Raw genomic sequence first — 20,866 nt, 5'->3', positions numbered from 1 at the left:
AGGACAAAATTTTCTTTTAGGAGGGTAGAATGTAACGGCCTAGCCTTTAGCCCCGAAGAAACGACATTTTTTCGGGATCAAACAGAATTTTTATGGAATTTTTAGGAATTTTAGTGCATAAAAGCACCTCCACTGCATAGGTGCTATGTCATCAAGCTGCTGAGTCAGCAGCTTGACTGCACCAGACACCTCTCCTAATCTAAGCAGGCACGTCGCGAAAAGTTGCGTCTTTGAACCACTTCGAGTCCAAATTTCAAAATTCTGATTTCCGTGGTTAGTCTCATTGTGACGAGCCGGTCTCGAATTTCGAGAGAAAAATTATATTAATATAATATTCATATATTATTATTTTATTTGGAATATTATATTATTATTTTTTCTAATGTGGTTAATGTTGATCTATGTTTAGTAATATAATAACTGAGCTAGAAATCTACCTGTAATGGATAATACCGGCATTCTTAGAAGAACTTAGCAATGCTAATGCTTCATCATATATCTTTTATTCTCATGATTATCATGTTACTAGTATCATTTGTACTATTAACGCTCATGCTTATCCTTTAGTAGTGTAATCTGATGTATCTAGTTTTAGTAATTATCTTCAAACTGATATTTTATTATTAAACTCTGATGAGTCAGCACCCAGTGACACGTGGCTCTCCCAGAGTTAGCCACCACTTGTTTCCTTTCTTGCTCTCCAAGAAAAGGTTTCTTAAGGGAAAAGTAAGAAATGCTTGTATTCTAATACATCTAGCTTCAGTAATTATCCTTTCTTGAGATAATGCTTATCCTAACCCCATGGGTCCCAAGACTCATCATTACCATCACCTTTTCTTCCAAGACAAGCCAAAAATTCGAAAATTCCATGAGAGAAACCAAGAGAACTTCCATGAAAGCTTCAAGCTTCTTTCTCCGTTCTTTCTCAAACTAAAACCCCTATCAAAAATCTAATCCGACCAAAATGATCATCTCTTCCTCTTCTTCATTTCTATATCAATTTTCATGGAGTAAATCGAGGCATGATGGCTGCTCCTCCTCCTTGAAGTTTCATCCATGGTGGAAACTCAAGCTAATGATGTTTTCTCCATGTTTTCTCTTAGGATCTCTTGTTCAATCACCATAGGCTCTAAGAAAATGTGATTTCTAGCTGTCTTGAGGTGAGAAAAACCTTCTTTTCACCATCATGAAGCTTCAGCCTTCATGGTTCATATGGTTCTAAAGTTGTTTTTGATGTTAAAATAGGCGTAAAAGTGCTTTTGGAAGCTTGTTTTTGGCTCAACTTTTGGCAGCATCAAAGGAGGTAAGGTTTGGTAAATTAATCAATGATTGGTTGTGTTCTTGAAGTGTTAAATCAGATCTTGTTGCTTGAGACTTGATTTTGAGTGTTTGTGTGGTGGTTTGATCATGAAATCTTGTTGTTTAATGCTTGAAAATCAAGTTTATAATGGTTTTGAAGTTTCTGTTGTTGCTGCTGGAAGTTGGGCCGTTACATTAGTGATAAAGGTAAGTGTCACTAACGCTCTCGAAGCTTAGGCATGCCCACGTTAAGGGTCACGTTAGTTATACCAACGTGAACTCTAACGTGGGGAAAAGGGGCAATAAGCAACGTTATTGGAAAAGGTGAATGCCAATAACGTTTGCGAAGGACCAAGAGGCAACGTTAGTGGCCACGTTAGTGCCACTAATGTTGAAGTTAATGTGGATCATTTTTGGCTTGGAACGTTAGTGAAAAAGGTGATCGTCACTAACGTTCTCGAACCCACATTTTCACTTAATGTTAACACCACTAACGTCCTAACTAACGTCCATGCCTAACTCACACTTTTTTTGCAAGCAAAGCTGAGCCCACTGAAGACTGTAACTGCTTCAACTAAAGATCCAAAGGCTCATATCCAAGACTTGAAGAGCCAACTAGAAGATCAGAAGAGTAGTATATATAGGAGTAGTTTTGAACTAGTAGGGAGCTTTTGGCATTTTGGAGAACTACACTCTGTATATTTTACTTTCTCTGTAACTTCTAGTTTTATTTTGAAAATGTACTTTTCATTTATGCTTTCCATTTCCAGAGGTATGAACAACTAAACCCCTTTCATTGGGTTAGGGAGCTCTGTTGTAAATTGATGGATCAATAATAGTTTTCATTATTATTCTTCTTTATTTTCTCTTGATTTTACTAGAAAGCTTTCAATCTTCATCCTATTGGGTTGTTGTCTTGGAAAAGAAGCTATTCATACTTGGATCTCTTCGGAACCTTGGAAGAGGAATGAAGAGATCATGCTAGAAATGCTTTCTCATGTTGGACCAAATTGGGGTTTGGATGGATATAGTGACATATAATCCTACGAACACTTTGATTTGGGAATACATGTGGTATAATCAGTGACCATACTTCATCTCTTCTCATGAGCAATTAGACCAAGGAATTGGCTATTGATCAAGATTTGAGAGATTGGGTTGCCAAGGAATTGGAATCCAATCACTTAAGATTGCCAAGGAGATCAATGAATGCATTGATTGAAGAAGACATGAGAATGAACTTGATCCAGAGAATACAACATCTCCTGAGCCCAATGAATCCCTCATTTCTGATCTTACCCATTTTCTTTACTTTCTGCCATTTACTTATGTTCATTTCCCCAAATCCCCATTTAAGATTCTACAATTTAGTTTCCGCCATTAACATTTTGCTCTTTATTTCCAGCATTTACACTTTCTATTATTTACTTTCCCGCCATTTACATTTCTGTAAATATCAACTCAATTTCTGCTTAGCTCAACTAGAATATTCCTCTTATTAAAGTTGCTTGACCAATCAATCCTTGTGGGATTCGACCTCACTCTATTGTGAGTTTTTACTTGACGACAATTTGGTATACTTGCCAAGGGAAATTTGTTGAGATACAAGTTTCCATGCATCAAGTTTATGGCGCCGTTGCCGGGGATTGATTTTGTATCAACAATGATTAAATTGGTGGATAACTAGATTGAGCATTTTTCTTTTGTTTGATTTAATTTCATTTGAGTGATTTACTTTCAGTTTTAGTTATTTTCTTCCCTTTACCCCTTACCCGTTGTGCTGTTATCTTTAATTTTTTTTACAATTCAGCTCACTAACCCACTAACTGTTTGATATATTGTATCACTCACCCTAACAACATTCCTAACCAGAGTAAACTCCATTCAACTTCTCTCTTGCTTTTTGCTCTGTTGGTTGTATGACAGGTAGAACAAGTGGGGCTTCAACTTTCTTTGATTCTGAACCTGAGAGGACCCTTCTTAGATTAAGGAGGGAAGCAAGAGGAAAGAGAGTTGTTAATGCTGAAGAAGAGGCTCGCAACCATGGTAGAGAAGGTCCAGTGCATCATGCTGGACAAGAGAGAAGAGTTTTAGGCTCTTATATAAATCCAAACCCAGGAAACTGTGGAAGTAGCATCCAAAAGCCAACCATACATGCCAATAACTTTGAACTAAAGCCACAGCTCATCACCCTTGTTCAGAACAACTGTTCATTCAGAGAAAGTGTCTAAAAAGGCCCCAATCAACATCTAACCACCTTCCTGAGGATATGTGATACTGTAAAGTCTAATGGTGTTCATCCTGACACCTATAGATTGCTTTTGTTCCCCTTTTCACTCAAGGACAAAGCATCTAAATGGCTAGAATCTTTCTCGAAGGAGAGTTTAACAACCTGGGAAGATATGGTGAACAAATTCTTGGCGAGATTCTATCCTCCTCAAAGAATTAACAGGTTGAGAGCTGAGGTACAAACCTTCAGACAACAAGATGGTGAAACTCTCTATGAAGTATGGGAGAGGTTTAAGGACTTGACAAGAAGGTGCCTGCCAGATATGTTCAATGAATGGGTGCAGTTACATATTTTCTATGAAGGTCTTTCTTACGAATCAAAGAAAGCAGTAGACCACTCATTTGGGGGGTCTCTAAACAAGAAGAAGACCATTGAAGAAGCCATAGATGTCATTGTGACTGTAGCTAAGAATGACTACTTCTATGCTTCTGAAAGAGGCAACACTAGAGGAGTGATGGAGCTAAACAACGTGGATGCACTGCTGGATCAAAACAAGATGATCACCAAGCAGCTGGCTGACCTTACCAAGAAGATGGAAAGGAACTAAGTAGCAGCAATCACTACCTCATCAGTAGCTGAAGAAGGAGTGAATACAGAGGCAGAGGATGATCAAGAACAAGCCAACTACATTGGGAACTCACCTAGGCAGACCCATGATCCATACTCCAAAACTTATAATCCTAGTTGGAGGAACCACCCAAACTTTGGGTGGGGAAATCAACAAGATCAAGGCTAAGATCAGAGACGTCACAACCCCAACAACGATGCAACTCATCAACATTCCACACAGAGATCATATCAGCACCCACCTAACAACACCTCTCAACATCCATATCAAAACCAAAATGGCCCTTCTCATCCCTCCAATCTCAACTCACCATCATCCGAAGATAGACTCTCAAGGATTGAGACTCTACTTGAAGGCATATGTAAGGAAATCCAAGATAACAAGGTGTTCAAGGAGGAGGTGTGAGCTAATATCAAAAACCAGGGAGACACCATCAAGAGGCTAGAATTTCAAGTGGGATACCTCTCTGAGAAGATTCCCAAACCTACTGACAGCTTCCCAAGTGACACAGAGAAAAACCTGAGAGGTGAAGCAAAGAAAGTAAGATGGAAAGAATGCAAGATGGTCACTATAAGTGATGGGGGGACTGAGGAAGAGCTGAACAAACCCTTCGAACACTCTGGAGATACTTCAGCAGAGAGGCAGGAAGAGGGTCACCAAGAAACCAAAACTACACAGAAGGAGATTCTAAACCTCTATGCACCTTTTCCCCAAAGACTCAAGGGTGGCGTAGAAAAGAGAATATACTCAAAGTTCCTCGACATGTTTGCATCCCTTCATGTAAACATACCATTCATTAAGGCTCTCCAACAAATGCCCTCATACAATAAGTGCATGAAGGAGCTTGAAGAATGGAAGATTGATGGTTTAGAAGTTATAGTAAACTCTCGTTGTAAGTATAGTTACTAAACCAAGCAATCAACCTTTCTTACAAAAGTTTTGGTTGTCACAAGTAACAAACCCCTTTAAAATTGATAACTAAGTATTTAAACCTCGGGTCATCTTCTCAAGGAACTGCAGGGAAGTATGTTCTTATTATTAGTTATGGAGATTGTAAATCGGGGTTTTGAAGATAAGGAACAAGTAATTTAAATTGCAATTAAAATAAGTAAATGACTGTAAAATAAATAAATAACTGTAAAATAAACTTTTGGCAAGGTATGAGAAATTAGAAGTCCTATCCTAGTTATCCTTATCAATGATGATGAAGATTGAATCTTAATTCCACTTAGTTAGCCTTTACTTAAAGTAAAGAAAAGTCAAGTGACTAATTAGTTTGATCTTCAAATGCTAGTTAATCCCTAAGGAAAGATTGGGATTATTGAAGTTCAATTCAATTAGCAAAGATAACAATTATCAATCATGTTGAGTTTGATAACTCCTGAGTTATTGATTTCTTAACCAAGACCAAAAGGGAAAAGAAAATCTATTGGAATAAAAAAGTCTTCAGATTGGAAGCAACAGTAATATAAATAATAAAAAGCAATCATAAACTGAAATACCTCAAATAATATTAATTCAAAGAATAATCTGTAACATAGAAAATTTCATAAATTAAATTGAGAAAATAAGTAATTAAAAAGGAATATTGAACCTGATAAAAAGAAATAATCCTAAATCCTAAAACTAAATCCTAAGAGAGAGGAGAGAACCTCTCTCTCCAAAAACTACATCTAAAACTAAAATTGTGTATTGTGAAAGCATGATTATGAATGGATGCATTCCCCCACTTTATAGCCTCTAATCTGTGTGTTCTGGGCTGAAAAATGGGTCAAAAACAGCCCAGAAATTGCCCCCTGCGATTTCTGTTACGTTCTGGTCGTGGGAAAGTGACGCGGAGGCGTCGTCCACGCGTCCGCACGGATTGAAGTTCGCAGATGCGACGCGGGCACGTCATTCATGCATTAGCAATGCCTAACTTCGGGGCAGCTATGACAAATTATATATCAAATCGAAGCCCTGAATGTTAGCTTTCCAACGCAACTAGAACCGCATCATTTGGACCTCTGTAGCTCAAGTTATGACCGTTTGAGTGCAGAGAGGTCAGGTTGGACAGCTGATAAACCCCGACTTTGTGGTTTATCTTGTGCTTAATTTGGAGGATTTTATCACCTTTTCTCACATTTATTCAATGAAATAGCATGGTTTTGCAATTCTCCCTTGATTTGTGCTTAAATATGAAAACATGCTTTTTAGGCCCTAAAATTAGTGATTTTAATCCACTTTAATTCCATTCAATGCCTTGATGTATTTGTTGAGTGATTTCAGGTTCATAGGGCAAGTATTGGATGGAAGAAGTGAGGAGAAAAGCATGCAAAGTGGGAGAACACATGAAAAAATGAAGGAACCGGAAAGCTGTCAAGCCCGACCTCTTCGCACTCAATCGACCATAACTTGAGCTACAGAGGTCCAAATGAGGCAGTTCCAGTTGTGTTGGAAAGCTAACATCTGGGGCTTCAAAATGATATAAAATTTGCCATATATTATCTCGTGCTCAGGGACGCACACGCGCCATGTACGCGTGCGCGCCGATTCTACCGTGGCCCACTAAGGTGAAATTGCCCCCAGCGATTTTTGAAGCACTTTGGGCCCAACCCAACTCATTTCTAATGCTATTTCATGCAGAATTCAAGCTTGGGCAAAGGGGGGGAGCAATTGTTTGATAGTATAGCATCATGTAGGTTAGTTTCTAGAGAGAGAAGCTCCCTCTTCTCTCTAGAATTAGGTTAGGTTAATCTCTCTTAGATTTAGGTTCAATTACATGTTTTCATCTTGTTTCTTTTATGAATTCTTGCTTCTACTCTTTCATTCTCTTGATTTGTAGTGTTAATTTCCCTTTTTTCTCTCTTTTATGTTCATGGATGCTTATGTTGGATTTGGATCTTTTCTTTAATGTAATTGATGTTTGATGTTTCTTTTAATTGTTGATTTGAGTTGTGAATTTACTCTTCTTGCAATTTGTAGTTGGTAGATTTTACTATTCTTGCACTTTTACCGTGCTTTCCTTTTATGCCTTCCAAGAGTTTGACAAAATGCTTGGTTGGGCTTTAGAGTAGATTTTGAGCATTCTTGGCTTGGAGAGAGTAATTAGGCAATCTTGAGTCATGAAAACCCAACTCATGTTGGTGATCTAGAGTTGTTAGCTAATATTATTTCCATTGACGCTAATCTTTTGCTAATTAAATTAGTGAGTTGATTAGGACTTTTGGATTGAGATTAGCTAGTCTTGTTAGACTTTCTCTCACGGAAGATAATATGATACCTTCTTCCAATGTTGGAGATGATGTAATGAGATAAATTCTTGTTTATTATTGTGATATGATTGATTAATCTTGTTTGACTTTCTCCCTATTTGTTGGAGTTGACTAAATAAGATGAATTGATCATTGTATGACTAGGATAGAAAGCCTATGATCTCAATCTTTGCCATGAATGTCTCTCTTTATTAATTGCTTTCTTTAATTGCTCTCTTTACTTTTCTTGTCATTTATTTTATCGCCCCTCTTATAAACCAAAACCCCCTTACCCCACTTCATAGCTAATAATTGACCACTTCATTGCAATTCTTTGTGAGACAACCCGGAGTCTAAATACTCCGGTTAATTCTTATTTGGGGTTTGTTAATTGTGACAACCAAAATTTTTGTATGAAAGGATTCTTGATTGGTTTGGAAACTATACTTCACAACGAGAATTCATTCATTTGAGGAAATTCTAAACCGTCAAAAGTCCGTTCATCAAAATGGCGCCGTTGCCGGGGAGTTACAATGGTGTTATGTTATTGGTTATTGTATATATGTGAATATTGTGGATAGCTTGATTTTTGGATTGCTTGTTAGTTTTTGCTAGTTTTAGGACTTTGTTTCATTATTTCTTATTAGCTTTTATTTCTTATTTTCACTTTTCACTATGAATTCTCACTTTGGCTATGAGTGTGATTACAACTATGTTGTAGGAAATGGGAACTTCATTGAAGATGTGCATCAAGGATGGGATAACCAAAGGTGGGAGGAGCCATATGCATATAATCAATCCTCTTGGCAACAACCTCCACCAATGCACTATGAAGAAGAGCCATTCTATGATGCATACCAATCCAATGGTTATGGTAAATTCCCTTGTGACTTCCAAGAACCACCACCATACACCTATGAGCTATATCCTCAACATAGCCATCAACCATACTCACAAGCCACCTTTCACCAACCATCTTCATATGACCCTAATCCATATCCATCCTACCAACAACCATATGAGCCATATGAACCACATATAGAACAACCACCATTCCAACATCAACATTTTCAAGAGCCACCCCCTCCATATTATTACCAAGATGAACCACCTCCAATGTATGAAAATTTCCAACCACAAGATGAATACTACTTTCCACCACAACCTCCCATGAAAGAATATTCATGCCCTTCAATCCAAGAGCCATATGATCCTACTCATGATATCCAAGAGGAGCAAGAGTCAAGGGATCATTTCAAGGAAGCATTGGATCAATTTCAAGCAACCATGGAGTGTGTTGTGCAACAAATGGAAGGAAAAAAAATATTGAACCACCACAACTCTACCTAAAAGAACCACCTTCCGACTATAATACCTTTCCCCCAAACAATGAACCTTCTCTTCCACCATCACCTCCTGATGAAGCCCCCACGCATGAATTGAGAGATTTTGAATCTCATATCTTAAGGCAACACGAGGAGGATGAAAAGAATTTTGAGGAGTTAAGAGCAAAAATGGCCATCATGGTAGAAGCCATTGGCAACATAGTCTCATCCCGCCTAAGCCTATGTGATCAAGGCATTTCCATTGTGGAATGTGGAAGAAGAGGAGTTAAAGCAAGAAATGCAACAAGAGGAGAAAGTAGAGATTATTAAAGAAGAGGAAGAAGTGGTTGAAGACTTAGGAGATGCGGAACCACCTTGGGAGTCTAGGATTGAAGAAAACCCCTCCAAGATGATTGAATTTGATGCTAAGGAGGAATGTGCACAACCTCCAAGGCATATCTCTTGTGAAGAACTGGATGGGATAGAGCAAGAATTGAGTCCCCTTGGTGATGAAGATCAAGCATCAAGTCTTATTGGTGAAGAATCCTTTGAGCATGAAGAACCTTCTCCCAAGGAGATGGAAAGCAATGTGGAGGTAAATCTCTCTTGTCCTCCCATTTGTGATTTGAGTAAGGGAAAAGGTTTAGATAAAATTGTTGAACAAGGGATTGAAATTAAGAAATATTGTGAAGAGGAGGAAGTCCTTAGAAAAAGGAGGATGGGAATTGAATACGCCTTGTCAAGACCCTTGGAATCACCTTTGCCTAGGTTGCCATCTACACCTTCATTTGAGTGGGTAAAACTCATTTCTATTATCTTTACTATCCCACTCGAATATGGCTTGCTTGAAACGGATGGTCAACTTAGGGAGCTTTGTGGGATGAAGCGTAAAAGAAAGATATTTCGTGGTTGGCGTTGTAAGTCAAGGCTCATTATGGTTGAAGCTTCAAGGAGCAAGGGTTGGACTAGTGCTCAATTGGATGGTTCTAGGAGAATAGATTGGTACTCCCATGAGAATTCATCTCTCTTGCCACCCGGAGGAAATCACCATGATCAACTCAAGGACGAGTGTGAAAACAAAGTGTGGGATCCCGGATCGCACAAGGAAGATCAACTTTGGGAGCCTATGTTTTGTGAAGAACTCCATCAAAGCTTGGAGTTATTAACTTTGAATGATGAAGCACAATGGAAGTCCAAGCATTGGTGGATGTTCAAGGATGGATTCAAGCACAAGCCACCTTGATGAAGAGCTCCCCATAAGTCCAACTTAAGGACAATAAACAAAAGTGCTAGGTGGGAGACACCCCACCATGGTAACATCTTTTCATTTTCCCTTTTGTACATATTGGTAAAATAGGTTTACTCTCATGTTTTGATTGGTTTGTTAAGTTTGTTTGGTAGTCTAGTAGGTTAAATAAGGTTTTATGATATTTTGGTAGCTATTTGGAGGTTTGGAATGCTTGGTTTGGTGCAAAGACATAGAAAAATTTTGAAAAAAAAAAAAAACAGAGCACCATCCACGCACACGCGCACTTCACGCGTACGCGCGCCTCAAGCATTTTCAACCATCCACGCGGACGCGCCATGTATGCGTACGCGTGGATTGAATTTTTCCACTTCCCATATATTCACCCGAGAGTTGTGCCTGAAGTGTGCCAACTTGGTGCCCCAGGGCACGCGAACGCGTACCTTGCGCGTCCGTGTCGACTCTCTGCTTTGCCATGCACGCGTACGCGTGCTGTACGCGTACGTGTCGCTTCCACTTTCATCAATCCACGCTTACGCGCACATGACGCGCACGCGTGGATTGCCCTGTTTCACTCACCTTCTTTTCTTCTCCTCTTTCTATTTCTTTCCTTCTTCTCTTTTCTTTTCTACTCTTAAAACATCATCCAACACCACCAAACATCATATAACACCATTTCTTTTAGTTATTTAGTTTGTTTAAATTTTTGTTTTCCATTATAAGTGTTGGATTACTAATCTTGTTTACTATTTACTGCTGCTGCTTATTGATAGTATGTTAGTTTAACATCATTGTTGTTATTGTCATTGTTGGATTTCTTTATTGAGGTTGCAATTTATTACTTGGTTTCGAATTTTCATGTTGAACAATTGTGAGCACCAAGTGAATGTTACATTGCCTTTAAGCTTCTTAACTCCTTTGAATTGCATGTTTTGGCCACCATGCATTCATCATCTATTGTTAGGCAATTGTACATTATCAATGCATTTTTTTAGGATGCTTGTTCTAATTGATCATCACCTATTTCATGCGTTGAGATTGTGGAATTGTGAATTGGATCGGAAGCTTACCTAGTGACGTATTTTTGAGCTTTTCAAGCTTTGTGGACCATGCGTGCTATGTGATTGATTTTGACTTCTATATCCTTTTTTTTTCTAAGTTCCATAGCATCCATGTGTTTCACCTTTATGTCACTTAGGTGTTGCAACAACTTCAATATGTGTCATTGTTTGTTGTGTGAGCTTCATATACTATTTTGTTCACTAAGTCTACCTACACATCAATCAATGTCCATGCATTATCCAATTTCACAATTGCTTGATTTTTGCCTGAATGCTTTTATGCTTCTTCACTACTTATTTGGTTGCCTTAACCTACAAGTCTTTTAAAGTATCTCAAGCACACTAGAATGAGTGAAGTGCATGTTTTCTTTTGTGTAAATGTGACACAGCTTTTTATACTAGTATGTGTGTGTGTTCTAAACCGCGCGTAATTTTAGAACCCACACACCTATTTTTCATCAATGTCACACCGATTCACCCACTCAATTCTAGTGATTTACCTCATTCCAACCATTCACGCTTCCTTGCTTTTGTATTTTCTCATCTTACGGTGTTTATTTTGTTTTTCATGATTGATGCACCATAAGCAAAAACGGAAGCGGGAGAAGAACACGCAGCACCGGTTGACCTACCAGCTGAAGGTAGCAACTCGGAAAGTCGTCGTACCCCCTTGCTCATCTTTGAGTGCACCGAGGACGGTGCAAACTTTTAAGTGTGGGGAGGTCGTCCGACCGCTCGGTATTTTTGGGTGACAAGTTTCTAATCCCAATATTTTTGCATTTCATTTTAGGATTTTTAGTTGCATTTTCTTATTTTGCATATGTATATATTAAGCTTAGTCAAAATCATGATATTTTCCAAGGATTTTATCTATAGGGCACCCCACCCCAATTGATTGAAAAATTTTTTTTAGAACTTTCTTGAATTATATACTTTGTGGATCATGTCTTGAGCTAAGAACACAAGCATGTAAGTTTTGAGCCTTAATTGTGTGGTTACATCATATATAACCACTTACTTTCATTCTTGTGTGCATTATTCTCTTCCTATGATTGTAATCTTTGATTTGTTTAATTCTATATGTCCATTATTTTGTGTATACATGCATTTACATGATTGAGGCCATTGTTCAAATAGCTCACTTACCCAAATAGCCTACCTTTTATCTTCCATTGTTAGCCGATTTTGAGCCTATGCTTAACCCACTTGTTCTTAATTGTAGCACATTACAAGCCTAAGTGAAAAAATAATAAATATCCCTTAATTTGGATCTTTGATTAGTTTAGGCTAGTGAGAGTGTTTATCATTTGATTTTGGGAGAGTTGGGAACATTGGGTAGAGATAAAAGTGTATTTTTGTATTTGTGTTGAGAATCTCTGGAATTGGGAACATACTCATGTATTATTCATGTGTAAACGATATGCATTAATGTTCTTGTATATATATTTTACTTTGAAAAGAAAAAAAAATTTAATAAAAAAAATAAGAATAATAAAAAAAAAAGAAAAAAATGGAAATAAATAATAGAAATAGAAAAAGAAAGAAAAAGAATTACAATAAAAAGGGGACAAAAATGCCCCAAGGTTCAAAGTTCAATAAAAATCAATGCATATGTATGGTGGTCAAAAAGAGAATACATGAGTGTGTGTGAAAAGTGAAGAATGGGTAGTTAGGTGGGAAGTTTAAGTTAATCAAAGATTCAAATCTCAAGCCTACTTGACCATATGCATCCTACCTTGACCCTAACCCCATTACAACCTATAGGAAGTCCTCATGATATTTGTATGCATGCATAAAGTAATTGTTGATTGTTAGATGAAAAACAAATCTTGGAAAGCATGATTAGGGGAGAATTGAGTGAATCAACCCCATACACTTGAGTGCCTAGAGCAGATACACATCCGGTGAGGGTTCGATCGCTCAATTACATGTTTCCACCCATGATCATCTCTTTTCTTGCAAGTTTGTAAAATCTTTTTAATAATTCAATTCAATTGTGGGTTTGATTTAACTGCTATGGCATTAGCCCTTGTACTTAAATATGTTTTCTTGGGAATTGATTTATTTTGACTAAGTGGATGCATTCATGTGGATATATTGCATATAGATAGGTTGCATGTAGTTAGTTTGCATTGAATAAATGTTGATGTCCCTTTGCTTCTTTCTTGATTTTAGCATGAGGACATGCTTAGTTTAAGTGTGGGGAGATTTGATAAACCCCGATTTTGTAGTTTATCTTGTGCCTAATTTGGAGGATTTTATCACCTTTTCTCACATTTATTCAATGAAATAGCATGGTTTTGCAATTCTCCCTTGATTTGTGCTTAAATGTGAAAACATGCTTTTTAGGCCCTAAAATTAGTGATTTTAATCCACTTTAATTCCATTTGATGTCTTGATATATTTATTGTGTGATTTTAGATTCATAGGGCAAGTATTGGATGGAAGAAGTGAGGAGAAAAGCATGCAAAGCGGGAGAACACATGAAGAAATGAAGGAACCGGAAAGCTGTCAAGCCCGACCTCTTCGCACTCAATCGACCATAACTTGAGCTACAGAGGTCCAAATGAGGCAGTTCCAGTTGCGTTAGAAAGCTAACATCCGGGGCTTCAAAATGATATAAAATTTGCCATATATTATCTCGTGCTCAGGGACGTGCACGCGCCATGTACGCGTGTGCGCCGATTCTACCATGGCCCACTAAGGTGAAATCGTCCCCAGCGATTTCTGAAGCACTTTGGGCCCAACCCAACTCATTTCTAATGCTATTTCATGCAGAATTCAAGCTTGGGCAAAGGGGGGAGCAATTGTTTGATAGTATAGCATCATGTAGGTTAGTTTCTAGAGAGAGAAGCTCCCTCTTCTCTCTAGAATTAGGTTAGGTTAATCTCTCTTAGATTTAGGTTCAATTACATGTTTTCATCTTGTTTCTTTTATGAATTCTTGCTTCTACTCTTTCATTCTCTTGATTTGTAGTGTTAATTTCCCTTTTTGCTCTCTTTTATGTTCATGGATGCTTATGTTGGATTTGGATCTTTTCTTTAATGTAATTGATGTTTGATGTTTCTTTTAATTGTTGATTTGAGTTGTGAATTTACTCTTCTTGCAATTTGTAGTTGGTAGATTTTACTATTCTTGCACTTTTACCATGCTTTCCTTTTATGGCTTCCAAGTGTTTGACAAAATGCTTCGTTGGGCTTTAGAGTAGATTTTGAGCATTCTTGGCTTGGAGAGAGTAATTAGTCAATCTTGAGTCATGAAAACCCAACTCATGTTGGTGATCTAGAGTTGTTAGCTAATATTATTTCCATTGACGCTAATCTTTTGCTAATTAAATTAGTGAGTTGATTAGGACTTTTGGATTGAGATTAGCTAGTCTTGTTAGACTTTCTCTCACGGAAGATAATATGATACCTTCTTCCAATATTGGAGATGACGTAATGAGATAAATTCTTGTTTATTATTGTGATATGATTGATTAATCTTGTTTAACTTTCTCCCTATTTGTTGGAGTTGACTAAATAAGATGAATTGATCATTGTATGACTAGGATAGAAAGCCTATGATCTCAATCTTTGCCATGAATGTCTCTCTTTATTAATTGCTTTCTTTAATTGCTCTCTTTACTTTTCTTGTCATTTATTTTATTGCCCCTCTTATAAACCAAAACCCCCTTACCCCACTTTATAGCCAATAATTGACCACTTCATTGCAATTCCTTGTGAGACAACCCGGAGTCTAAATACTCCGGTTAATTCTTATTTGGGGTTTGTTAATTGTGACAACCAAAATTTTTGTATAAAAGGATTCTTGATTGGTTTGGAAACTATACTTCACAACGAGAATTCATTCATTTGAGGAAATTCTAAACCGTCAAAAGTCCGTTCATCAACAGCTTTAGCAGTTCCTTCAGTTTCTTGTATTCCTTCCACTTTTACATGCTTCCTTTCCATCCTCTGAGCCATTCCTGCCCTGTAATCTCTGAAATCACTTAACACACATATCAAGGCATCTAATGGAAATAAGAGAGGATTAATCATAGGGAACTTAAGGCCAAAGAATCATGTTTTCAATCAAAGCACATAATTAGGAAGGCAAATGTAAAACCAAGCAAATAGTATGAATAAGTGGGTAAAGAGTTGATAAAAACCACTCAATTGAGCACAAGATAAACCATAAAATAGTGGTTTATCAACCTCGCCACACTTAAACATTAGCATGTCCTCATGCTAAGCTTAAGAGAAGCTATAAAGAAGTGAAGAGGAATGATAGAATGTATGAAATGCAACCTATCTGTATGAATGCAACTACATGCAAAATGTTTCTACCTACTTCGTTAAAAGTAAATAAGCTCTTCAAGACAAACATAAATCTAATTTCACTAATTCAAATCATACAATAAAGAGCAAATTAACTTGTAAGAAGATAGCCGATGAAAGCAGGGAACAAGGGATTGAGCACTGAACCCTTACTGGTAGTGTATATCACTCAAACTCTCAAGTGTCTAGGGTTAATCACTCTACTCTTCTCTAGTCATGCTTTCTAAATCTTGTTCTTCATCTAACCAATCAACAAATATTTAGTATACCAATGCAAACATCATGAGGTCTTTTCAGGGTTGTAATGGGGTTGAGGTAAAGGTAATGATATATATATAAGGCTAAGTGAGCTAACAAAGTGAATCCTTGATTAGTCTAAGATCTCACCTAACATATACATACTTTATATAATTTAAATTGCTTTACCTAGCTACCCAAATTTTTCCCACTTTTGTATTACATGCTCATGTATCAAACATATTTTTGAATTTTGTCCCATGTGCGTTGATTCTTTTTATTTTGCATTCGGGGTAATATTATTTTTCTTTTTTTTATTTATATCCCCTTATTTAATTACTCAATTTTTTTTCAATACACATGATAATTTAATTATTTTGATTTCACATGAGCATGCTTCCCAAATTTTCAAATAACTTATTCAATTTAATTCCCTACTTTTTATATCATCCCATGTTCCCATAAGGTTCCCCACACTTAAATAATACACAATATCTATCTTAAGCTAACCAAGGATTCAACTTGGAATTTTTATTTTGTTTTTCTGCTTAAGGTTAGTAATGTGGTTATGAAATAGAAGGGGGTTAAAAAGTTCAAAGTGGCTAACAAGGGTGATGTAAAAGGTAGGCTTATTTGGGATAAGTGAGCTAATAACAAATAATGGTCTCAATCATATACAAGCATGTAAATACACTAAATAATGGACATATAGAATGGAACAAAGCAAAGATTGCAATTATAGAGAAGAAAACACACAAGAATAATAATTTATGGTTAAATAATGTAACCATGTAAATAAGCTCAAAATCTCACGGGTTGTGTGTTCTTTGACTCAAAAACCATGTTCCAAATACAACTTCAAACAAGTTTTACACAAAAAATTTTGATTTTAATTTAGTGAAATTTTTCAACAATAGGATCTTAAAAAGAAACTTATTATTTTAACCAAGCAGTGGCTAAAATGCATAAAATCAAACAATCATGCAGTGAAACATGCAAATGTAAAAATGTACTAAATAAAATATTGGTGTTGAAAAGAAAATAACTAACCCATGGAGATCGGTATTGACCTCCCCACACTTAAAGATTGCACCGTCCTCGGTGCATGCTGAGATGTGCAGGTGGACGGGTTGTTCCAACTGATGCTTTTCTTCAAGGATTGTGTAGATGGACTTGTTTGTCTCCCCTTTTAGAAGTTTCTCCCTTTTTCCATCTTCGGTGGCCAGCCTGAAAGAAGAGAAAAAGAAGAAAAGTAACCCAAAAGATAGAAAATAAATAAAATATGGGTGTTAATGCCAGATGATAAGGGTCTCATTTACATGGAAGCTTCAACATGTACGTGAGAAAATAATAGAAGCACATGGCATACCAGTGGTGCAGAATTTGCAACAAAGGGGAGGAGTGTGGGTAATGAAAATATCAATATAAGTTCATGTCAATGCAAATGAAGTGCAAGTATCGTAAAAGATTGGCATTGGCAGATAATTAATATCATCCCACGGTGGAAAACAAGTCACTAAGCACTAAAATAATTCAAGAGAAGATGCAACAGTTAAATAAGAAAATCAACACCAAAGAAAAATAATGAATTTAGAAAAGAAAAGAAAAATATGCACTAAATTAAAATGCAATGAATGAAATATTCAAATGAATTAAGTAAAATATAATGAAGGTGAAAAGGAGTGAGAAGTGAAAGAAATAAAGTAAGAAAGAAAGAAGAAAAGATAGAAGAAATTAGGATTAGAAAAGATAAGAAAAATAAGGATTTGGAGAAGAAAAGATAAGATATTTTGGCTGATCTGGATATTCTGTGCGCCGCATGTGACGCGGACGCATGAGTGACTGGTGCACGAATTGTGAATCACACTTTTCACAACTCGTACCACTAACTAGCAAGTGCACTGGGTCGTCCAAGTAATACCTTACGTGAGTAAGGGTCGAATCCCACGGAGATTGTTGGTTTGAAGCAATCTATGGTTATCCTGCAATTCTTAGTCAGGAAGTCAATTATATTTATCAGTTGAATTGCGAATAAACAAGAGAGCATGGGTTAAAGGTTACTTGTTATGCAGTAATGGAGAATATGTTGGAGTTTTGGAGATGCTTTGTCTTCTGAATCTCTGCTTTCCTCTGTCTTCTGATTCACGCACGCACGTCCTTCTATGGTAAGCTGTGTGTTGGTGGATCACCGTTGTCAATGGCTACCATCCATCCTTCCAGTGAAAAGGGTCCAGGTGCGCTGTCACCGCACGGCTAATCATCTGCAGGTTCTCAGTCGTACCGGAATAGGATTTACTATCCTTTTGCGTCTGTCACTACGCCCAGCACTCGCGAGTTTGAAGTTCATCACAGTCATCCAATCCCAGAATCCTACTCGGAATACCACAGACAAGGTTTAGACTTTCCGGATTCTCATGAATGCCGCCATCAATCTAGCTTATACCACGGAGATTCTGATTAAGGAATCTAAGAGATATTCATTCAATCTGATGTAGAACGGAGGTGATTGTCAGACACACGTTCATGGATTGAGGAAGGTGATGAGTGTCACTGATCATCACCTTCTCCATAGTTAGGCGCGAATGGATATCTTAGATAGGAACACGCATGTTTGAATGGAAAACAGAATTGCTTGCATTAATTCATCAAGACACAGCAGAGCTCCTCACCCCAAACAATGGAGTTTAGAGACTCATGCCGTCAAAGAGTACAAAATTCAGATCTAAAATGTCATGAGATACAAAATAAATCTCTAAAAGTTGTTTAAATACTAAACTGGTAACCTAGGTTTACAGAAAATGAGTAAACTATGACAGATAGTGCAGAAATCTACTTCTGGGGCCCACTTGGTGTGTGCTGGGGCTGAGACTAAAGCTTCTCACGTGCCTGGGCTGTTTTGGGCGTTCAACGCCAGGTTGTAACCTGTTTCTGGCGTTGAACTCCACTTTGTAACCTGTTTCTGGCGCTGGACGCCAGACAGCAGCATGGAACTGGCGTTGAACGCCAGTTTACGTCGTCTATCCTTGAGCAAAGTATGGACTATTATATATTGCTGGAAACCCCTGAATGTCTACCTTCCAAAGCAATTGGAAGCGCACCATTTGGACTCCTGTAGCTCTAGAAATTCCATTTTGAGTGCAGAGAGGTCAGAATCCAACAGCATCAGCAGTCCTTTTTCAGCCTGAATCAGATTTTTGCTCAGCTCCCTCAATTTCAGTTAGAAAATACCTGAAATTACAGAAAAATACACAAACTCATAGTAAAGTCCAGAAATATGAATTTTTCCTAGAAACTAATGAGAATAAACTAAAAACTAACTAAAATATACTAAAATCTATATGAAATTAACCCCAAAAAGCGTATAAAATATCCGCTCATCACAACACCAAACTTGAACTGTTGCTTGTCCTCAAGCAACTAGACAAATAAAATAGAAGACTAATAAGTCAAGAAGCAATAATATCTCAGAGTTTTTGAGTGAAGCTCAGATTCTAATTAGATGAGCGGGACTAGTAGCTTTTTGCTTCCGAACAGTTTTGGCATCTCACTTTATCCATTGAAGCTCAGAGTGATTGGCATCTATAGGAACTTAGAATTCAGATAGTGTTATTGATTCTCCTATTTCAGTATGATGATTCTTGAACACAGCTACTTTATGAGTCTTGGCCGTGGCCCTAAGCACTTTGTTTTCCAGTATTACCACCGGATACATAAATGCCACAGACACATAATTGGGTGAACCCTTTTAGATTGTGACTCAGCTTTGCTAAAGTCCCCAATTAGAGGTGTCCAGGGTTCTTAAGCACACTCTTCTTTTTGCTTTGGACCTTGACTTTAACCGCTCAGTCTCAAGTTTTCACTTGACACCTTCACGCCACAAGCACATGGCTAGGGACAGCCTGGTTTAGCCGCTTAGGCCAGGATTTTATTCCTTTAGGCCCTCCTATCCACTGATGCTCAAAGCCTTGGGATCCTTTTCATTTACCCTTGCCTTTTGGTTTTAAGAGCTTTTGGCTTTTTCTGCTTGCTTTTCTTTTTCTTTCTATTTTTATTTCTGCAAGCTTTGTTCTTTGCTGCTTTTTCTTGCTTCAAGAATCATTTTTATGATTTTTCAGATTATCAATAACATGTCTCATGTTCATCATTCTTTCAAGAGCCAACATATTTAACAGTCTTAAACAACAAATTCAGAAGATATATGCACTGTTCAAGCATTCATTCAGAAGACAGAAAGCATTGCCACCACATGTTACTAATTAGAATTTTTCTTATTAAAACTCGAATTTTATTGCCTCTTATTCAAAAGATCTGCTATTTTATTCATGTTTGCTGATGATGAGAAAAATAGACTATAACTTAATTGGAGATAAAATCAAAATAGACACTAATTACTACTATATGACTCCTAAGGTAAACTCCTATAACGACAACTATCACAGAGTTAAATCAGAAATTGGAATTTAACAACCTTTGTTCTGGGAAGTGGATGTTCCTCGGATCTGTGGGGTGCTTGGTCCTTCAAGAGATAACTTCTGGCGCTTTAATTCCCTCAAGTCACGCCCTTGCTCTTCCTGTTCTTTAATCAAATAGCAAAGAATTTGACTTTGTTCCTTCTGTTCCTTTATTATTTGTTCCATAGCTTCTTGCATCTTGGTAACTGATGTTTCAAGATACTCCCAATATTCAGATTGAGGGATTTCAGGGAGAAATTCCTGTGTTTTCTTCTTGATGAGGTCATCCTGTGCTTGTTGTTTTTCCATTGATGCTTTAGTGATTGGTTTCTCAATTGAGATATACTCAGTTATTCCCATCCTTACTCCAGCGTCCTTGCAGAGCAGAGAAATCAAGCTTGGGTAAGCCAACCTGGCCTCTTTAGAATTTTTGTTAGCAATTTTGTAGAATTTAGTTGAAATCAGTTGATGAACTTCCACTTCTTTTCCCATCATGATGCAATGGATCATCACTGCTCTTTTAACAGTGACTTCAGAACGGTTGCTAGTGGGCAGCAGAGAATGCCCAATGAAGTCCAGCCAGCCTCTGGCCACTGGTTTGAGATCTTCTCTTTTGAGTTGATTAGGAACACCCTTCGTGCTGGTGGTCCACCTGGCTCCAGGGATGCATATGTCTTCTAGAATCTTATCCAGGCTCTTGTTTGTTCTCATCATTCTCCTATTGAAGGAGTCTGGATCATCTTTCAGCTGAGGTAGCTTTAAGATCTCTCTGACCTTGTTAGGGTGGGTATGAATAATCTTTCCTCTGATCACGGTTCGATAGTCATAGATATCAGA

This window comes from Arachis hypogaea, chromosome 12, assembly GCF_003086295.3.
Source record: "Arachis hypogaea cultivar Tifrunner chromosome 12, arahy.Tifrunner.gnm2.J5K5, whole genome shotgun sequence".
NCBI lineage: Eukaryota > Viridiplantae > Streptophyta > Magnoliopsida > Fabales > Fabaceae > Arachis > Arachis hypogaea.
The sequence above is the reverse complement of the archived record's forward strand: the minus strand, read 5'-3'. Positions refer to the sequence as shown.